Genomic DNA, 22,503 nt, shown 5'->3' with positions numbered 1-22,503 from the left:
GTCCTCGTAGTTTCCTTCGACTGCAAACCACCGCAGCACACACAGTTGAGTAGCGTTGATGCATGGTAGATTTAGAGCCGAGATCTAAGCAGTCCTTAAGGGAACGATAGAGAAACAAAGCAACCGCAGGAATTTATGCGTGCATCGCATACGAGAGCAGTGACTCTGTTTATCAACTGTTTGTATGATTTCTCGGGGGGCGATAAATGTTCGTTCTGAATGTCGTTTATACTAATCTCTTTTGTTTTGTTCGTTTTGTTTTATTCTCTTATGCATTGTATTTTTTTTGTTTCTACTTATGCCTCAGTCTTGAAAAAGTGTGATCATTACTGGTGGATGCTTTTAAGGTTGAACGATTTGCTTTAATTTTCCATCCAATTAACAGACAATTTTTGAGGAATACAAACTTGTTAAAATTGATGATTTTTTGTTTTACACCTTATTTATTGCACTGTAAAAAACAATTCTACACGATTTATATCGCGTGCGCGGTATTGCCCCAACTTGTTGACGTTTCTTGAAGCAGTGTTCTATCCACCTGAATGCGCAGCTCCTTTCATTCTGCAGTGAAGACGTTTTTTGTCGCTTACGGGCGCTAGTCCGGTCCGTTCCGGTGTGTTGAATTAAATGAGAATGTTTTACTCACGCGATGCGCCAGTCAACCGTTTTTTATCGTCAGTTTCCCTGCCTTTAGGATAACGTATCATTCATAGTGGATCATAATTGCACAGGTGAGGAAGCACGTGCCTCGTTCCTGAAGTTCAGTTGCGCACGCTTCGGAAGTGTTGTAAGTGATGTTCGCTTTCTCAGCTATTTTCGTTGCTTGGATAATTAAGTTTGATGTTTATTCTGATTGAAAATGCTTCTAATCAATATAACTTTTGATTGTTATGTAAAACAACCAATGTTTGCAAATTGTTATAATAATCATTATTAAAAATTAACATTGCAGATTTCAGGCATCACAAACCTAGTGTTATGTCCATACAAGTATGAAACACCATTATCAAGTTTCGTTTCGGAAACAGTGGAGAATGCATTAATCATATTCTGATTTTATCAAATCAACAAAACTGTCATTAAGTCAACTGTTTCATAACTCAAGCAATCCCCACGAACAGATGCTTTGATCCTCTAATAATACACCAACAGGTCGCCAGGTCTACAGATTTCCCATAACGTTCATTGGCGCGCACATTGGCCTGGAACGGGATCATTAATTATGTCGTAATCAACACTTCATAAATCTATCTACATCAGGAAAGGTCCTCCAAACACTTCCTCTTTCTTATCGTGCATAGAAGATCTTATTCTCGCACCGGTCGCCAATATCCTAGGCGCAATGTGCGCGCTGTGCTCTCCTGGGGACGATAATTTCCATACCGTTCGGCTCACCCTCTGTCGTCCTTTTCGGTGCCACAATCGAGAAAGCGCATTTAGGAAGTAAGTAAATGACTAATTGCTTGTAATCATTCCCCTCCCGCCATTTCTCCGTTCGCTTTCTGGAACGGTAGAGACAACTGTGCGACACTTTCGGAAGTCCGCAGGAGTCCTGTAACAAATTATTACTTCACATTTCCTATACACATTTGCAGCGGGGACTCTCTCTGTGTCGCTTTATTTGGTGTCGGTGGATGATAGTGCCTATTTGAGCGATTGTTAAACATGCTGCAACCCACCGTGGTGGAAGGCCTTGCGATGGATGCTAAACAAACTCGGAAACGTATCCTGCGGGCGGTCGTGCCGAACCTCTTTCTCTCACTTCGGTCTGCGATGTGAATAGATTTTTATCGCCGCAGGACATTTTACGCGCAGTCAAGAGTGAAAATTGTTTGATTGGTAGCGTATTTGTCTTTTCTCTTTGTCGATTCGACAGTTCGGATGTGGAAACATGACAAATTGATGATTTCTGAAAATGGAGAATGGTTGCAAGATTTTGTATATAGAGCATATAATCATCATGTATGGTAAATGTTGTATCATCATTTCATGATATGTGTTAAAAAGATACGAGCTGTTTTACTCCTGACATCTAAATTTTAATTTTTTATGAGATAATTTCATTATTTATTTTTGGGAGTTCTTCCAACACTGTTCTTCAGACAATGATTTCTAAAGGCTACAGTTGTTGGTAGTTAGAATAGTATCGATGGATCCAGTGAGTGCAAGTCAAACCGTGCCGAATAATGACATTTTTGACCGATGGCAGCGAAACAAACAGAAAGAAAGAATGTTTCCTGAAGCAAATTTCCAACAATTTCACTCTTCGCTGCAGGAACAAAAACAACAGCATCATCGCTGAAATATAAACACAATGAGGTAACCGAGGACACGGTTCTGTCGTGTCGGTGTTGGAATCTCACGCTGGGAACTATATTAAATTTCTGGCTACCACGGGAACATACATCCGGTTTGTTGGGAGTTTGTTTGGCTTGACTTCATCCTGGTAGTGGTGCTCTTTTCCATTTCACCCCCACTGCGGGTGTCCTCTGATCGGTACATATTTCTGCGGGGATGAGCTGCATGTTGTGAAGGACGGAATAGTCAAGCAATTAAAATTAAGTTGTAATTACTTTGTTAATTTGGTGTCCTCATCAGGCAAAGCTCAATTGTAAAGAAACTACGATACTTGGTCAGTTTCAACTTTCGGATGGCAAATTTGAAATAACTTGTTTGGTGTGATGTTTATTCGATATTATTAACAGTAGAATACATAACAACGGCAACTTATCAGATCTAAAACATATTTAGTCTAATGTTTCAGTTCTGATAAATTTGCAGTGTTTTGTTTCCTTACATTTTGATTTCCAAAATTTTCACAAGCATTAGCAAAACGATTAAGCAAATTATTTTTCACTTCAAGTCGAGTAAATTTTCTACTCGTACATTGCAGCAATCATAACAGGTCTGATTTCCAACAGTGCATTTTGCCATTGATCTGCGAAACGTTACTCATATTAGTAACATCAATAAAATCGCTCAATAGTTTCCCCCAATCAATGCTTCCAATAATTTCCCATTAATAATTCTTACCTATTTCAATCCGTTGCCGCCTACCGCTACCAATCACATGTCTGCTCCAAACATGTAAGCATATTCGATCCGTTAATGCTCCGATTTTGTGAATTATACAGCAAGAAATAAAACAATCTGATGAAAACACGCTAATTATCCGATCTGGTTCATCAGAAGAGAATTCCATACGATGCTGTTTTCACCCAATGACTTGTTTTTCGAGAAAAATAATTCGGGAACGGTTCAACTCGATCAACTGATTCGAGTGAAAAATTCAATAAATTTAACGAGGGTATATTTGCTAAGCCATAAAAGTCGGTAATGGCGAAAATTTGAATAAAACTGCAATAAACAAATAGTAGGCGCTGGAACGCGAAATTTGCCATCGCAATCATGTAAACAACGGCGACCACTGAAATTCAAATGAATGAACACCCCTTGCTCAATTTACAAAGTTTGCAAACAATTTCCCATAAAAGAAGAAAATCTTAACCGATGGGAAAAATAAGATTTACGACCGCAAACATAACCTCACCTTTTGATAGACCTCCAGTAATTCGGATCTCGGCGGGATCGAACGACGATCAATAAACCAATCCCTTCCTGTATTCAAATATTTGTTCTTAATAATCATAAATCTTCGGGATACGGAACCATCCCAACCGCAGAAAGGAACCGTTTAGCTGCAATGGACTGATGCATTTTTCTCAACGCTACTCCGCGGGACGCCATCGTACGTAAGCAGTTAAGTCAAGCAGTTGTCGTCGTTGCATCGTTATTGCGAAGCTAATGGGGTACTTGATTGATGAAGAAGGGAACTTCCGTCCCTTCCCCTTCGCGGAAGATTGCTAACCGTATAGATCTGCATAAGAAACACGTCGGGATAAGGCAATAACAATAAAACGCTACACAATGGTTGATTCTATGTTCCGAGGGAAAAGCGAAGAATCGTTCAAGTCCTCTGCCGCGCATCGCAGTAGGCCACGCAATCAAGATCGTGTAAAACTGGCAGGCAACGGAACGATCTCCCCTTCTGATTTCCTTCTGCAGTACGGGTGCAGTCCGGATTGCTTAAAGATATGCGCGAAAGTGAAAGAATTCCATTTTCATCCATTAAAACAGCACCTTCGTTTATCGTGCGTGTCGTCAACTTTGCTGGCAATCGACAATGCCTTTTGGACCTTCGGAGACGGTGCGCGTGTTGGCAGGTTTCAGGGACAACTTTCTTCCCAACTTTTCGGCCTCGACGAATGGAATAGGGCCCCTTCTTGCCAAGGACGGGTTTTTGTTACGTGCTGGCTTGAATGGTTGCCTTAAGTAGTTTGATTTTTTTTGGACGTTGCGTGTATGGATGCCAAAAATTTGACGTGATGCGTGTGAAATAGTTTAGTCCATATCAGGAAAACGATGCGTATCAAATAATAATTGACTAGAAATACCTGAAATGGTTGTACTTGTTGTGACTTATGCATATCGAGTATAAAAAAATTGTACTTTTTGAGTTCTCCTTGTGTTTTTACTAATGTTCTCTTTAAAAGCTAAATTCATGTTTTTTAAAATTTATTTTTTTCAATTTGAATAAATTTGATTATCATGAAAATTTGTTTGCACTATCTCATTTAATGTCAACACTTTCATTGATGCTGAACAAAATGGGTATTGCAATAACAAATGTTTTTTAAGGTTAAAGTATAACTAACCTTCTTTCAGCATTACATTGTTCCTTTTGGACAATATTTCAAAAAAATCTAAAATCAGTTACCTGTGCGAACAATGATTCCAATTGTTCTACGCATAATAGAACTCATAAACAAGAGATCCATAAATCAGTAACCTAATCATCACCACAGCAATAAAGATTACGTACAAAATTAACCAACTTGCGGATCCGCATTACACGCAAGACGAAGAAATTATGGAATCCGTTAACAAGAACCGGATTTCACGCTTTGCAGGATCAATTCATTGCGCACCATCGTTAAAAAACCTTCCCTATCAACACCCTTCTGTACATTTCTTCAAACTACTTTCTTCGCGAACATAGCGACCGACCTGTAGGCAGTTGAAATATTTGAATATCTTTTTTTCCCCTATGCCATTAATTTGCATTGTTCCGTGAGTTATAAAAAAGAAAGCCGTGGACATTGAGCATGCCACCGGAAAAATTAGGGAGAACAGAACAAATAGACGCCGATCTTTCGCGTTTCCGCTGCTACTCGCCAAACTTTCTTTCCCACGCTTCAAGAGCCATCTTTCTGACTGCTCGTCATCGAATCGCAGTAGCCAACTTGTTTTGCATCAGTTTGAATTGAAGGCCGTCCTCGAAGCAGGCGACGAGATCGAATGAAGGGAGAAATCATTTAAAGCAACGATTAATGTGCTTAATTTTGAACAATCTCAAGCAGATGGTTGTTGAGTAGCAAAAAAAAAATCCAAAAGATTCTGTTTCGGACAAAGGTGACAATACTAGCGGCGAAAAAAAAATTAAATAAGGGTGCGCTATGCCCGTGCGTTAACGTTGAAGGTAAAATCGATAAATTTCAGTTGCGCTTCAAGAAGTCAAGTGTCACAGCCGTGCGCCAGCATCTTGGCTTGCTTGGATTTTTTTTACGTCCCCTTGCTTTGATTGATTTTCGGTATTGTGGTCGTTATGCAATTTTCGGAATTACAAATTAACGCGGCTGCGCAGCTTACATCGCTTGTTGTTCGTAAATTTGAGTATGTTTCATGAATTATCCGTTGCACAATTTGGCGTGATTTTCAATTTGTTTCGATCCGCCTTGCCTTGTCTAGGCGACTGAGCGCGGTCCGAACAAGGACCGAAACTATTTTCGGCGAGTCGAACGACGCCGTGGACAGTCCTCGGCAAAATTTTGGACCGTCACCGGCGTTCATGTTTGTTTTAAACGATTGTCTATTAAAGCTTTTGTGGCGCTAGATGACGGATTATTTTGGGGGCGAACACCCAAAGCTAATTAAAATGTTCTTGAACTTTTCTGTCCACTCCACTGGAAAGTGAAAGGGATGCAAATCGTCTTGCCGTCGGCACTAACTTTTGACACCGATCGAACGACAAAAAGGAACCCGACGAAGGCGGTGGGAAGATCCTTTCGTTCCGGAACGACTGTTTAGCGTAATGGAGTTTGCTTCCTGCCTTGTTCTGAAGCGGTGACGATGAAGGAAAACCGAAGACAATAAAAAATGTCTTTCCCTTGGTTAAGTTGTGCCAAGAAAGGGGTCGTCCTTGGGATGTTTCTATCAATTGCTTCCGGAGTTCTGAGCAGCTTGAATTCGTCATCTTGGGTAAATTAGAGAGGGTGAGTGTGGGCTGATGATGAAGAAATAATAATCGATTTTAGGTTTCTTATTTCTTTAATCGAATTCCGACTCCTTCCGAACTTTAAGTTGTTCAGTTGTTAAGACATATGTAGTTTTTTTTTGTCAGTGTAAAAAATAAGAAATGCGTTTTTGATTACGTAGTTTCATGTAAAGGATGCTTGCACTCTAATTTACATGAAAGTTGGACGAAGGATCGTGGGAAAAAATCCATCTGAAGGTCATAGAAAAAATAAATTATTAAATAATTAAAATAAACAATTAGATTTATTACAGAATGTATTGGATTGTTTTGAGATTTGTGAGCAAAAACAAAACTTGAAGCGGAAAGAATTGGACTCGTGCGCTGATTAAAAAATTGTCGGTGGTGGCATCCCAAAAATTCACGAAATAAAATTATAAAAATTTTATCAAGGATTCCTTCAAGAATTTATCTAGTCCATTGATTTTTTTTTGAAGAAACTTTCCTTCAAACTCCTTTTTGAACTTATGAGATTACTCCAGAAAATCTTCAGAAAAATGCCACAGGAAATCCTCAAGAAATTCCCACAGGAACTCCTCCGGAAGTTGCTTCGGAAATTCTTCCAGAAATTTCCCCGAGGATTGTTCCAAGAATTTCTAAGACATTTTTTTTTTTCAGGAACGCAAACTCCTGTGGATTTCTCCAGTAGTTCTTACAGAATTTCACTCAAAAATTCATTCCAAAATTCTTCCGCCGGAATTTCGCCGCAAAAATCCAGAAATTACTTAGAAATTTTTTCCAGAGATTTCTCCAAAAGTTCCAGCAGAGATCTCTTGAGAAATTCTCCCAGGAGTACTTCCAGAAATTCCTACATGAATTTCCCCTGAAGTTCCCCCACGTGTGGCTCCAGAAACTCACCCAAGAATTCCTTCAAAAATTCCCAAAAACAAAAATCTCTCCGGAAACTTCGATAGAAATCTCCAAAAATATTAAAAATTCATCAGAAAGTTCCCTCAAGAACTTTCGAAAATTGCTCTGGGAATTCCTCCGGAAGATCCCTCAGAAATTTTTCTATAAATTCTTTTTTAATTCGAAGAAATCCACTGGAAATACCTCCAGTAATCCCTCCGGGAATATCCTCAGTAATCACTCCGCAAGTTTACTCAAGAACTGCTCCTAAAATTGGGGAAGAATCATTTGGCCGAAACCCATTCGGCCGAAAGCCATTTGGCCGAAAGTTGTTTGGCCGAACAATTGATGATGATGATGATGATGATACTACCATCTATTGTAGCAAGGCACCTGCCGATAGCACTGGCCATATCTGACAAACGATTTGATCATGATTATACTATTGTATGTATTTCATCAAACTCCTGTATGAAGGGCCAAAAATGGGTGGGGTGGTTCCATAAGCAAAGACACTTATGCGAATCCACGGGATGAATGGAGAATCTCCTTCCAGAAGAAAGTTCGTACACACAAAATTATAATCTAGCCCTCGTTTCCCAGATTGACCCAATAGATGGGGAGAAGAGCCCGCCCTTTATCCACGAGATGTTAACAATAGGAAGTTGGCGATTCCACTCTTCCTATCCAAATCGCTTCAACCAGGTGCCCTGATGGTTTTTTTTTTTTTTTTTTGTCAGTGGTCATATAATTTGGGAAATATTTATATATATATATCATGTATAATGGAATTCTCTCACCAAGTTTTAATTCGTATATCCTGGATGAGGGAGGACCTTTCTTCAACATCAGCTAGTTTTAGATTTGTGCTGTCTTCAGAGATGGAAAACCAATAGTTCGGAATATTCTTGGATAAATTGCAAAACAGACTTCTTGATTTCTGAAAAGATGAAATAACAGGACAGATGGCAGTATCATAGGTAATTACGTGAGCGTCTTGATTAAAATGAATATGTATTCTTATTTTTTTTCACAATCATTTTTTTTTTCTGTTTACTTTTTTTTTTATCTGTTTACTTTTTTTTCTGATACTATTTTTTTTTATCATGGTGATTGAAGTATTTATAAACGTGATGACAACTATATTTAAGGATTGTTATTTAATAAAAAAAAGGACAATAGCTTTGTAATGCTATAATATATGTAAGAGGACGTGACGTGTATTGAGTTGTTTGGCCGAACAATTGGGCCAAAAGTCATTTGGCCGAAAGGGTCATTTGGCCGAAAGGGTCGTTTGGCCGAAAAGGTCGTTTGGCCGAATGGGTCATTCGGCCGAAAGGGTCGTTTGGCCGAAAGGGTCATTTGGCCGAAAGGGTCGTTTGGCCGAATAGGTCATTAAGCCGAATAGACGTCTCACTTCTCACTCCTCATTTCTCACTTCTGACTGTTAAAAAAATAATCCTTTCGTCCAAATGACCTCATTTCTCACTTCTCACCCTTTCGGCCAAACGACCCTTTCGGCCTAATGACCCTTTCAGCCAAATGACCCATTCGGTTAAATGACCCTTTTCGCCAAATGACCCTTTCGGCCTAATGACTCTTTCGGCCTAATGACTCTTTTAGCCAAGCGACCCATTCGGCGAAACGACCCTTTCGGCCAAACAACCTTTACGACCAAATTACCCATTAGGACAAATGACTCTTTTGGCATAATGCCCCTTTCGACCAAACGACCTTTTCAACCAAATTATCCATTCGGCCAAACGACCCTTTTGGCCGAATGACTTTCGGCCAGATGGGTTTCGACCTAATGGTTTGTTCGGCCTAGTGGCATTCGGTCAAATGGCCTTCGGACGAATGGGTTTGGGCCAAATGACCCTTCCCCTCTAAAATTCACCCAGTAAATCTACCGAAAATTTCTCCAGAAATTCCCCTGGTGAAATTATCCCAAGAATTCGTCCGAAAATTGCCCCAGGAATCCATAAAAAAATCCCCTGAAATTTCTCCAGAAGTTCACTCGAAAATTCCTCCTTAAATTTTACGATGATTTTTCCAATCTTCCAGGAATTCCTTCAGAAATTCTCCCAGAGATTTTTGCAGTAATCTCTCCGGAAGTTCCCCCAGGATTCCTTCGAAAAATCCTACAGGAGATCTTCCGGAAATTCCTCCAGGAATACCCCTCGGTATTTCCTTGAAAATTACCCCAGAGATTCATCACGAAATTTTCTCAGGAGATCCTCCAGTAACTCTCCCAAGAATACCTTTCAGGAATTCTTTCGGGATTTTTTACAGGAATACCTCCCGAAATAATATCTGGACTTCTTCTGGATATGAAAATAATGTATTTACTTGCCATAAGACGAGTTTGTACTATTCCATTTATTTCCACTACTTTATTGTACCTTTAACAGGTACGTATTTCGACCTCAACAGTAAGGTCGTCTTAAGCGTCTTGTATTTTCGACTTCGACTTCTAATTAAGATTCCCAAAGGTGTTCCCGGAGCTATTTCTACTTGTAACGAAATTTCATCAGCGGAAAAAATTCTCATTTCTTCATTCCTCACTTCTCCCTTCTCACTGTGAAAAGTGTAAAATTCGATTGAGAAGTGAGAAATAAGAAGTGAAACACGTCTTACTTTTCACTTCTCACTTCTCTCTTCTCATTTCTCATTTCTCAATTTTCACTTCTCACATTGAGAAGATAGAAGTAAGATATAACATTTTAGAAGTACAAAGTGCAAAAAAATAAGCGAAAGGGGAAGTGAGACATCGCAATTCTCATTTTTCACTTTATCTGAGATGTAAGAATTGAGAAGTAACTACTTTTACGTCTCATTTCTTACTTCTCATTACTCACGATAAAATTTTTAACTTCGCACTCCTCATCTCTCACTTCTTTAACTGTGAAAAGTTAGAAGTGATAAATATGGATTGGAATGTGAGTGGTAGGAGGTAAGAAGTGAGACGTCTCACTATTCACTTGTCCTTTCTGACTTATCATTTCTGGCTTTTCCTTTATCATCAATCACATTCACAAACGGCATTTTCAGCTAAATGACCTATACGCCAAACGGTGTTTCTGCCAAATGACAACGATAGTTAGGACAACCGACATTTTCGACCGTATACCCATTTAGGCCAAATGGGTTACTGCCTAATGCTTTGTTCGCCCAAATTACATTTTGGCCAAAAAAAAAACTTTTGGCTAAGTGGCATTTAGGCAGACGGCCCTTTCGCACACCGCTGTCAGTTTTCTGCAGGTCATCGTTTCGATGGAATATGCCGCAGTCACCAAACTATTGTACTTTGAAGAATTTCACTCAAATATCTCTCTTTTGTATGAAGTGCTAGTCCTGAATAGGTTTATGATGCGTCTTTGCCGAACCGAACAATAGTCCAAATGTTGATTGTTGGGGGTCCCGTAGCGTAGTTGGCTACACGTTCGCCTTACAAGCGGATGGTCATGGGTTCGATTTCCAGCCCCTCCACCAAACCCTCGTCAGTCGCCGGATCCGCAGCCCATACGGTGGCGTTTGGGGTACGCGCCTTACCGTCACGGCTGCCTGATGAGGACTGACAACTTGTTCTTCTCGGAGGCATTCCTCCAACGTTACCCGGATAAATGGCAACCGAACAATGCAATGATCATTGGCGACATGGACAAACGGACACAATGGACTCACGATGAGATGGACTGGCAACGACAACAATAATGGTAATGGAAATCTAAAAATAGATTATGTGTAGATTCTGTACAGCAGAATGCAATAGTAAAATACAGTAGATCTCGGCACAGTAGCGGTTAAGAAACACAGATTGCCTACCAAATAAAAGAAAGGAATAAAAAAAAGTCCAAATGTTGTGAGAAAATTTCACCTGAGAGCTGCTGCTGTCAACGACGGGCATTAACCAATTTACGGATAAACCGTAAAACAGGCCATCGGATGAATTTTCTGCAGCAAATTTTAAATATTGATTTGACCCCCAGTAGCTTCTGATAAGACGTTGTCCATCTACGACTATGGACATAGCCAAGTCAACTTGGACTTCTGAATGTCATAACATCAATTGGGCATTTGTCTGTCCCAGTTACCCTTTCGGTCACCGCTGTGCCAAATTTGGCACTGTTTCAACGAGCCGAAGTGTTTTCTATTGGAAATGCTGCTTGCACGAACTTCCGGTCTATGGTTTTCGCTTGGTCTGCTGTCTAAACATCATGCCAGAGTCAGAGTTGAAAACGTCCGCACGCATGGATCGGGTCTCCATTCATGGTGTTGGGTGCTAATTAGTTATTCCCTGCTAATAAGCACCTCCGTTGATTAATTAGCATAGACATATCTGATCGATTACTAAACGTATATCGTATTTGGTCAGCCGGAGCAGTCGATGAACTATGAAGTAACGGACGTTGACATGTCTTTCGATAGTAAAATTCTGGTCAAACTGCAATACCAAAATAGGTTTGTTTGTTTATTCCACTTTTCGATCCCAGGGCACCATCAACAACCGATATTCAAACGTCGTAAAAAATCTCACTGATTTACGTGCTTTCAACAGCGTCGTAAGATATGGAAGGTCAGGCACGCCCCAATAAGCTGTCGACGAAATGAATTGGCGCAACGTAGGTACGTGTTTGGCGTTACATAAAAATAACAAAAGCCATAAAAACTGTAAACAAATACGACCTATTAACACCCACAGTTCACCACAGCAGGGATGCTAAGCCATAAAAAAAACCGACCTAGTGTCAGCAATTTGTAATGTCCGATGCGCTTCAAATTTACATTTACGCGAAATAATCAACCACAGAATTCGATCGTAAAACATGAAACCTCATCGGGCCTGTTTGGGAGGAGAGAGTGTACTTTTTTTTCCCAAGCACTCGACACCAATCTCGGTTCCCATCGGAATGCTTTGAAGAACCCAAGACGAGTTGTACTTTCCACCATCGCCTATAGGGCGTTTTGTGTGTTAAGTGCACCACACTCTGTGTTCACGCAGTCTGATTTCTGACTGAGTTGGAAACGAGTGCGAGAAAACATAAAAGTCAAGAATCAGAGCCCTATCTTCGCGAGTCGGCGTTGCAATCGAAACGAAGCGGCTATAAATTTTCATAGGGAACGTGTGTACAAGAATAAAACAACACTTTAGCATTTATTTATTACACAATCGGACGGTTTGTGGACGTCGTGCGATGGTCTCTCCCGTCAACACAAAAGCGGACGACCCTTGAAATTAATGCAAACAAAAGTCGGTTTCGGGCTGAATGTCCAGAGGACAAAGGTATCCGCTCTAATTATAACCCCGGTCGTCCCCTTTCGAACTGTCCCATCACTGCGCTACCGGTCCAAAAACTGAGAAACGTGACAAAGCTAGAACAATGTGTGGTTATTGACTTTTTACCAGTGATTCCGACTCCAGTCCAAACCAACAACGCAACGGCCCGGTGTCATCGCATCGCAGTAGGCGCAGAGAGCTGGTTCTTAAATTACCTTCGCCACATACTAGATTGGTCATATGTGAACGTGTGTGTCAGTCTGTGCCTACTTGGTTGGTCAGTCTTGCGTTGCGGTTGAATTCAAAGATAGCAATTACAACCAAACCAGTCAAGGTCTGCTGTGTGCGCCGGTAACGCACGAATTGTTTCAAACGAAAGACCGTTCATTCTCAGTTTTCGGGTGTTTGGAAATTCAAGTAAATCCGGTCGGTTTGGTTAATAAATGTCACCAGAGCAACCGGAGCAAGGCGTTATCAATTGTCTCTAATCTGGGGCATCTCTCCTGTATGGAACTATCTTTATATGACTGGGAGAACGTGTTTCAAGGTTTAGAAGGTTTAAACAAAACTATCTTGTATATTTTTAGACCCAGGAGGAGGGGAGTTTCATTCTCACCTTCGACTAGCTATTTAACAATAGCGCTGCATCACATCCTCTACGGATCGTGTAAGAACGAAACGAGCGGCTTTTGAAAGGATACACAACTTTATTTATTTGCTCAAGATTATCATCTCGAAGTGCATTCGTCTTTCTTTTGTCGGGTTGTTTTTCCGCTGCGCCTTCGGATTCGCTTTCATGAGATTACATCTTATTCGGTGTAACCCTTTTCCGTCCATTCAAAATTAGCTCACCGTGAACGGCGTATGTAGTTTCGGTGTTCCGTGGAGCGAGCCCAGTGACCGTTATTGCCCATTTTAGACAGACGCATATGCTTCGTTAAAGAACCATATGGAGGTCTCTTAATCCATTTCTTAAAACCAGCGCACAAAATCTCGCCAACGAACCATAAATCAACACAAGCGTTGACCGTACGCGCCCAGATCTCGCTGGACTTCTCCCCATAGCTACAGTCGCGCTCTCATTATCATTCTCGGCACGACCATTCAGTGCCGTCTGTGTGGGTCATAATCAACGGGTTGGGTGCCCGCACCACCTCGACGGACAACATAAATTAGAAAAGAAAACTTTCTGCAACGCTGCGCACGCACAGGCTGCATCGGGATCGAGACACAAGTGTGAGGGTGGCTTACTCGATGGTTTCTCACAAGCACAATCCTCACTACGCGAGCTGCTCCAAGTCGCGTCATTTCACACGCCTACTGCGATTCATTGATGACAGCATGCGGTCGCAAGTGAATGGTGAATGAAGCAAAATCAGAGTTGTTTTTAATTCTGATTCTGTTTGGTTGGCAGCATGTAGAGTACAATTCTGATAAAGAACATGCTTTCCATCATCATGAAATGCGGATTGAGTTAGGTGCGTCATCATAATCAGCCATGCGATTTGTGTCGAAGAAAGACGAGATGTGTGAGAAAGCATTATGCTCGCACGTAGAGATTCTGCGCACGGAATATGACTCAAACGGAAAAGAGTTTGAGACAACATACCAAATTTTTATCGTAAACGTCGCAGCATGATTTAGTATTCAAAAGGTTCCACCATAATTTCACACTGTTTGATAAACCTCTTTGCACTGCTGTTTTACAACGTAACGGTTAATTTTTATTGCAGCACTGCTCAAGCTGGGGGTATTTGCACACACACCCAACGCTAGTCGGACACTATCATCGATATGGCTCGATCGCCCATTTGTGCCATACTCGGTTTAGCGTGTAATCGAACGATCAGCGTCGATCGACGATACCGATGATGGTGGCGAAGAGCCCGGCGAGCCAAGCGCGAGCATGGGTTGTCCTCGATATGGTTGGCTGGTTTCCTTGGTATGAACATCGAAGCAGGTGTCCCAGTGACTGATTGACCGATCGATACTTCGTCGCACCCATTTGGATGTCTTCCAAATTGCTTACATTCCGCGATCATTTCTCCATCCGTGCAAACAGCGATCGCGAAATTGCATTTCAAAGCAACTTTTTTTGTTTTCCATTTTTGCAGAAAAAAAGTGCATTTAGTCAGCACTAATCCTCACTGAGGCCGACACTTGTTCAGTATGATATGAATCTACAATAAAGCGGCTGGGCTTTTTTGCGTCGTTTTCTTATTATTCTTCCCCGCTCGAATCGTTCGCAATCGTAAGGTCGATCAGCACACTAAGTAGCGTTGGTTGGCTTATTTCGCATTCGGTAGTGCAATAAAGAATAATTTATCTTACTGGTATTGTTAAGAACGGTAGGGTGCCACAATTCCAAAGCGTTGCGCCCACCTTGCGAGCGTTGAGGACCACATCACAGCGACACTTGGCGCGAGCTATCGACCGTACCCCGGTGGACTATTTGTAGAGGTTTCATCTGGCCACTCGCACTGTTCCATTTTTATTTCATCAAATGTGCCTTTGGTAAGAGCAAAAGTGCCCCAAGTAGCTGCGAGATCGGTCCGTTGGGTCATAAAACTGGGATCAAAATGCCACTCGCATAAAATGGGACCAGTCGATTTTAGTTATCTTGAAGTAGACTGTTGGGAGCGATCCCATACTGTCTAATAAAATTACTTTTAGGTGGAGGATAAGGTTACGATTTATTGCCTGATTTTACTGATTAAATACGCCAGTATTAGTCATCAGTTTGTAATAAAATTGATTTTCTGCGCCATTCTCATTCATCTGTTTGTAAGAGGCCAGTTGGTAGCTTCAATTGTCCACATAAAATCCGAACAAAAATGTTGCCCCTTCGAGGACCAATATTCAAAAAGAATTAACCTTGTTGACCAGTTAAACACTATTTGTTCATTTTTGGTCGCTTTCCATTGACCTATAAGTCGAAAATCATGTACATACACGATGCTGAAATCATGTCACGATTAATGTCATTCTCATTCCTTTGTAGTGGACTCAATCGAAGAGCCACTGATTACCTACTGATTTTGCTAAATTTATAAATGGCCTTATCTCAGACAAACTGTAGATTCTCTATGGCATTATTGGCATCGTTTTGAATGGCGAATCACCATTCAAGTCTACCGATAACACGATAGAAGTTGACGTAGAAAATTTGAGCAGTACGGTCACGACTTCCGTCTTTATTTCCCCACGATTGATAATGCAAATATTCAAAGCAATGATTATATTTCATTGGGTTTATTTTATATTTTTTATCAAGATTGCTCTGTTACGTATGTTCTAAATCCAATTAAATACATATTTGTATAACGATTATCTTATAATATGCATCTAAAACTGTTCAGTAACGGAACTTCGAATCACCTTTTCCAGATCCAAATAATACAATTTATTGCATGCTTTCAAATCCTATCAACAAATTTTGTTCAACGTAATTAAACACACCCTATAAAATAACCTTCAATCCTATGTCAAGATCAATAATCTCCACTTTATTGGAGAGTGAAAGGGAATTTGAAACCGGCTTGCGATTTAACCTTAAGCGCCCCCGAAAATCGAAACAAAAAGCTTAGTGCAGAGCGACCACCGGCTAGCCGAAAGAGCAACAACATTGCGTTAAACCTTGACAATTTTCTGTTTTCGAAAGCATCGACCCGAGATTATCGCGGTACATCTTGAACTTGCGGATCGCACGATTGTTGCGCGTACATCCATAACTGATCCGAGTGAGATGTTGTAACGGAGTTCGCTCCTAGTGCGAGTTGGGGCTTATTCGGCTCCATATGCCGCAAGCGAACACAATTCAATTAATCCCTCGATCGACCGCACCAGTTCTTCTGTTTCTGGTATTAATAATCGTGAGACAGTGTGCCATTGCCGTGGGGCGGTCAAGAGCAGGATTAAGTATTCATGATGCCATATGATGAGAGTGACCAATGGCCCACACAGCTTCCCTCTTCTATTTTGGTCAAGCCCTGACGCTCTTCTTTTGCTTTGTTGATGGACACTCAGTCAGAGCACTTATGCATCATTTATGAATGCATGTATAATAACAGAAATAACATTTTCCGGAGACACATTAAGGTGAAGTGCTGCTGCCGGTGCTAACCTGTTGTTAATCCATCTGCTTACGAGCGAGTGACTGCATACGGCCGCTAAATGTGGGGTGCGACGTTCGTTCATTGTTGCTTTGTATCATATTTTTCATAATCACAACCACCTCAACAAGCGCTGGCTGGCAGTTAGTGTGAAGATGCGCACTCGAATGGAAGTGAGCATCGCAGACCAAAAAAAAAACGGTTGAAACGAATTGGAGTTCATTCATAAAGCGTATGGCACGACCCTATTTTTCCGGGATGTGTCCTGCCGTGTCCGAGCAGGAGCCGGCGGGAGTTGTTGTTTTGTTTATTTTCGATCTCCATTAACAGAAGCTAGTACCGATATCAGCTGCTTTGAATACAGTGGAATCCCGATTTTTGCTACAAGCCGTTATGGTTGACAGTACTGAGTATTTGTCATCGTAAATATTTTAAGATTTTTTTTACGATGTTCTAACAGAAATTTCTTCAAAAAGTCATATCATTTCTCAGATATCAGATTTGTATTTGAGATTTTTTGAAGAATTTCTGGTTAAAGTTTTGATTACCAAACAAGGATAGTTCCATCTGTTAGAGTAAGGCGGTATAATGCGCCCCACCAGGCCAAAACGATTTCTAGAACTAAGGATAAAACTCGTTTGGTACCTTTAAATATTTGTCAAGCCATCGTACTATGTGAATGTGGAAGTATTTTTGTATTATATAATGAAAATAATAGCAAAATACAAAAAGTTACAGTTTTAATGTAATTTTTCATGTTTGTTTGCTTAACATTTTGGAGCGACGCTAGCATACTGTCCGCAAAACTTGCACTGGAACACTCAGTTGGGCAACAAAATAACACAAGTCTGCAGCAGTTGCTTCCAAATGATATGGAAACTATTGAAAGGTAATCAAAACCTGCTTAAATGTTGTTTTTTTTAATGTCAAGCACATAAGAATTTGTAACCTTTTCATTATGTTATGGGATTGATAAAATACTAAAAAAGGGCTATGAAACGTCTTTGGTTAAGGTCCATTTTTACACGACTTTTCAAAAAGGCCTTATTACGTGTTCTCTGTAATATTTTTATATGACTACTCACTGGCAATGCATTTGTGACTTTTTGGACTACCAAATAATACAAAGTTTGCATAAATTGCGTTGAAAAGTGAAAAATTATCATAGGTATTGTCTTAGGGGGGGACATATTATATCGTCTTACCCTACATACGTTATTATCAAGCTGATTTTTGCCTGATGTTTTTGTAAGTGTGGCATTAAAAAGAGATTGAAAATTTTAAATCTGCAAACTTTGGTAAAATGCGAAAAAATTTCAAAGGAAATATAGTCCTCGAAAACCCGAATGTTGGATGAAATTATTAAAACAACGACAAATAAGGTTTTTCCAAACATTTCTGAAGGGTATATTTATTTTAAGCAAGAACAGAGGAATGTAATTCCTCGGCAAATTATGTAATAATATTTGTATCTGAATCATAGAAATATTAAAAAAAATGGAATTTGAACTTTTTTGGTAGAATTACTGACGAAAATTCCAAAGTTATTTATGTATACATTTATTGAAGATTATTTCCAAAGGTAATCCTGGAAGATTCTTACGAAAAATTCCTGCGAACTTTAAAACAAGAAATACATTGTGAGTAAATTTTTACTTGGAAGAATTCTTACAGTACTGATAAGTCACTGAAGAGTCTTCCTATTTGAAATCTTTGCGAATGTATTTTCCGGAATATTGTTACTGGTCATAGTGGATCGATTAATAGTAAACAATTCATGTCGCCTCAAGTCGGAATTGAGGGGAAGGAAAGGAAGAGTGGATCTTCCGCATAGAATGCTTCCTCCTCATATAATTAATTAAAAGATGTAATATATTGTAATTTTCGTTGGGAGCTCGATTCGGCAGGTTCTAATTGATGTCGTGTTTCGAATAACTACGTTCACTGTAAAAAATAAAGTTAAAAGATACATCATTAGTAACGTCAGCCCATCACTCGATGACATTTACAATGACAATTCTAAAAATGAATAGAAAAGCAGCACATTATTACTAAATTGATTACTAACAGGGATTGAATCCAAATAAGAATGGGAAAATCTCTCACTTATCATCTCTGTATACATTTACGATATGTAGCATACCGTGAGAGACTTTGTTCGCAAGTTGTCATGATAAAGAACTGATTTGGGAAGCTATACTCCATGATAAATTTATTTGAAAAAGTTCCAAACGCAGGGGGAACTGGTCCTGATGATGCAGTTCAACTTGCTTTACACAGCTGACCAAAAAAATATAGTGTCTAACGCAAAATGAGCGAGATATCATCACTTCTCGGTGGGGGCTGCCTATCCGATTTTGTTTTTTCGCAGTTTGATAAACTTATTATCATGGCTTGTAATAATTCGAAACAGTTTTTGTCTGTCTTTTATCGGTGTTCGTTATCTAATGAGAGCGATTTCTGCAAACCCTGGTTACTTATGTATAAATCAGTTTCTTTTTTAAATGCTTTTCTAGGTTGCTATTAGAAATCAAGTGGGATGTTATTCCTTGATTCAAATTTAAGGTGATTTTACAATCAAGCCAAGTGGTGAATTTCAAATTCACCACACGGTTTTCTACTCCTAATATTAAAAGTTCAAATCTAGCGTAATGATTTTCGTACAATGCTGAAATTAAAGTCGATTGTATAACATAAGTAAGCAAACGATCTACGGATGTTTCATCCCCATGGGTGTTGTGGTTCTCTCTATTCGTTGAAAAATCACTAGAAAAAGCACGTGGTTGCCAAGACGGCCGATTTGTGGCTTTGATTTATAACCACCTTTAGGCAAACATTACAAAAGAAATTTTTTCGAATTTTATTTTCTAAAGGGCGTGAAAGTGTGCAATATCTGCTGTATTATTGTGTTTATTACCATTTTTCACTCGGTGGATCCACCCTTTCATGACTGCTTTTCATACGAAATTGATCAAAGAGCCCACAAAGTGTTGCCACATTTTTATCTGTACCATGACCTCAAAAATCTTTTTTATCTGTACCAAAATCTTCAAAAATCTGTACCAAAACCTGTACCAGACAATATGGAAAATTACCCATAAATATACAATTATAAGTCAATTAAGCGATGCAATTCATTCGTGGAAAATCATTTTTATGAATTTCAGTGATTTCTTATGAGAACGTATTGTTAACTTATTCTTTGGTTGCCTGTAAAATAGTAACTTCTTGTAATTTTACTTCATATTTTCAACATTAGATACTATTTTACATATCGTTTAATATTCAATATTTTTTCCTGCATCCTAAGTAATAATAATGATTCATAATGCAATTGGAGACAACAATTTACTCTTCAAGTATGCTATAAAACCATGATAGAACCGTCAGTGTTACAAGGGATGAGTTGATATTATTTTGTCACTTTTTGACTAACGATAGTTTTATATGGCATTAAAACTAAATAGAATACAAACTCCTCGTTTTGACTTGCATTTTTAAACATTTGTTTTATAACAGAGCAGAGATTGGAAAGATTATGTTTTATATAAATCAAAGCTGATGAACACTCACACGCGATGTAAGTTTGAATTATCAATTGATAAAAACTCACCAGCGAATAAGAATCGTTCAAAAATCGTATCTTAGTTTCAAGCATTTATCGTTAGTATTACGTTTTGAACTAATAGGAAGAAATCCTATCGCAGAGCCATAACACGAAACAATATTTAACGGTACTGTTGATAGTGTTGACATTTAGTTGGTATTAATCAGGTTTATATTCGAATGATATTTTTGTGTTGTATTATAGTTTGATGAGAAGTTATAGTCGGTGATAACTTGCCCAGTGTTGGTAAAATCATTCATAAAACTCAATCATTGAGCGCTCCCGCGCGAATTAACTCATTTGCGATTTTAAAATAATGCATCACGTCTGAGTTTTTCATGCTAAAACGAATCATTTCACTCATTTCCCAAAAAATCATTTCGCTCTAAAAAGTGTTTATAATTAATTTGGGGGCAATTTATTGTTTACAAACGCAAGAGTATCCATTGCTCTATGTGTTCTATGCGCTAGTTGACTGTTATTTTACGAAGGAGAACAAAAGAAAACCTACACGGAAGAAATAAACTACCCAATAGTGAGTTTAATTCACCCAACCTCGAACATCCGTACGGAAAGCCAAAATTGAGTAAGTAGGGTCGAAGTAGTTTGCCTTTACTCCCATGTTAAAAAAAGTACCTAACGGAAAATTTATTCACCCAAATGTAAGTTTAATTCACTCAATTTCGACCTCAGGTAATAAAACTCAAAATTGGCTTCCCGTATAGAACGGGCGTCGTTGGATTGTTTGGCTCTTTTGTTTTTGACAACAAAAGAAAGAGTGGATGAAAGAGAAGAGAAAAAATAAATCAAAAGTAAGTTTAAAAATACTCAATTTTGGGTACTTTTTTTCTACCGTGTACGATGATTCAAATGGATGAATCAACTCAGCCATGATTTTTTAGGTGCTGAGTTGGGTGCGTTTCAACTCACGAGTGATTTGAATCGTTTATGAGTTTTGAGATTTTGAGTTTTTCCCAACACTGAACATGCCTACTGTTCTCATCTGGAAAAATCTCAAATGAAAATCGCAATCATTCCTCTCGTCAGAGAATGATTAACAGAAGTAAATTTACTTTTCTAATGCTGTGTTAAAAATCTGTACCAATCTGTACTTTTTGGTAAAAATCTGTAATCTGTACCGTACAGAATCTGTACCAAAATTTGTTAAAAATCTGTACCTTTCCAGATAAATCTGTACTTGTGGCAACACTGCCACGATACTTTCATTTGGTCGCCTGAGATAGAAGAATGTGCTCTCTGTCTTATGACGATCACGACCTTTTGCAGTATTGACAAAAGCATGAATATTAATATTACATCTATGGGTGAGGGGCTTATGTCATTTTCTTACGTTCCATATAAAAAAATAATTTGTATCAAAAATATCTTACTTGGGGGAAGGGGGGTTTTAAAACCCAGAAAAGTTGCTTACGTAATAAGTGTACGGCCCCTTAATGACTAACCGACATTCTCATAAGCACTACCAAATTTGGTATTGGGGAAGGGTTTTCGTTGGGTTAGGATTTGTCTGTAGCTCTGGCAATGTGGCCAATACCCATGGTAGATCGTACCCCGTAACACTTCACGTAAAGGTGATTAGCCATACCCTTGGCACAAAAAGATGTTTCATCCGATCCTAAAACATTCAATAATTTTCTTAAAAACGGACGAAAAAAGCGATTTTTTGGCGTTCTACTACATTTTTTGTCCGATTAAGGTGTCCACCTGAGAAACAGAATTAATGGCCGAACATAATTATGAAGTGTAAAACATTTAACTATGATTTACTCAATCCAACAAAAAAATTAATTCAATTTCTAAAAATCTATGTATCTAGTAACTGGTGGGTCGCAACAAATCTGGGATTCTGGTAGGTGGGCCGTATTCCAAAGAAAAATAATCAAAAACATCTGTCCCAATAGAAACCAATAATCGGGTCTTCTAGGGCATAAGCAATAAGTCCGTCAACAAGATAGCTGTTCAACAATCTTCGAAAATGATTAATTCTAAATAGTCTTCTTTAAAGCTCCATTACCTAGAAATATGGAAAATATGATTATCAATAAAACAATACCTATGTCAAAAACAAAATGTTTTTGGTTTTTGCAGGATGAAAAAACTTTGGGCATTTGACATTTGTTTATTTGATCAATTTTCTATTGAGTTCTGGCTAACTAGATGAGATCCAATGTTTTCTACCTCTTGAATGTCAAATCAAAAAACTGTAACGTCGCTATTACAGAGCGTAAAATACTGGATAGCTTTTAAGCTGGCCATCAGATGG

General features: G+C 39.1%; 1 protein-coding gene across 5 annotated transcripts in view; it reads left to right on the top strand.

Annotated features, from left to right (window-relative positions):
* The window catches only part of LOC134213881 (rap1 GTPase-activating protein 1), a 324,347-nt gene that overhangs the window by 124,534 nt on the left and 177,310 nt on the right, over nt 1-22,503 (top strand). The window lies entirely within an intron of this gene.

Source organism: Armigeres subalbatus, chromosome 2 (assembly GCF_024139115.2).
Source record: "Armigeres subalbatus isolate Guangzhou_Male chromosome 2, GZ_Asu_2, whole genome shotgun sequence".
NCBI classification, from domain to species: Eukaryota; Metazoa; Arthropoda; class Insecta; order Diptera; family Culicidae; genus Armigeres; species Armigeres subalbatus.
This window is presented reverse-complemented; position numbering and strand designations above follow the sequence as displayed.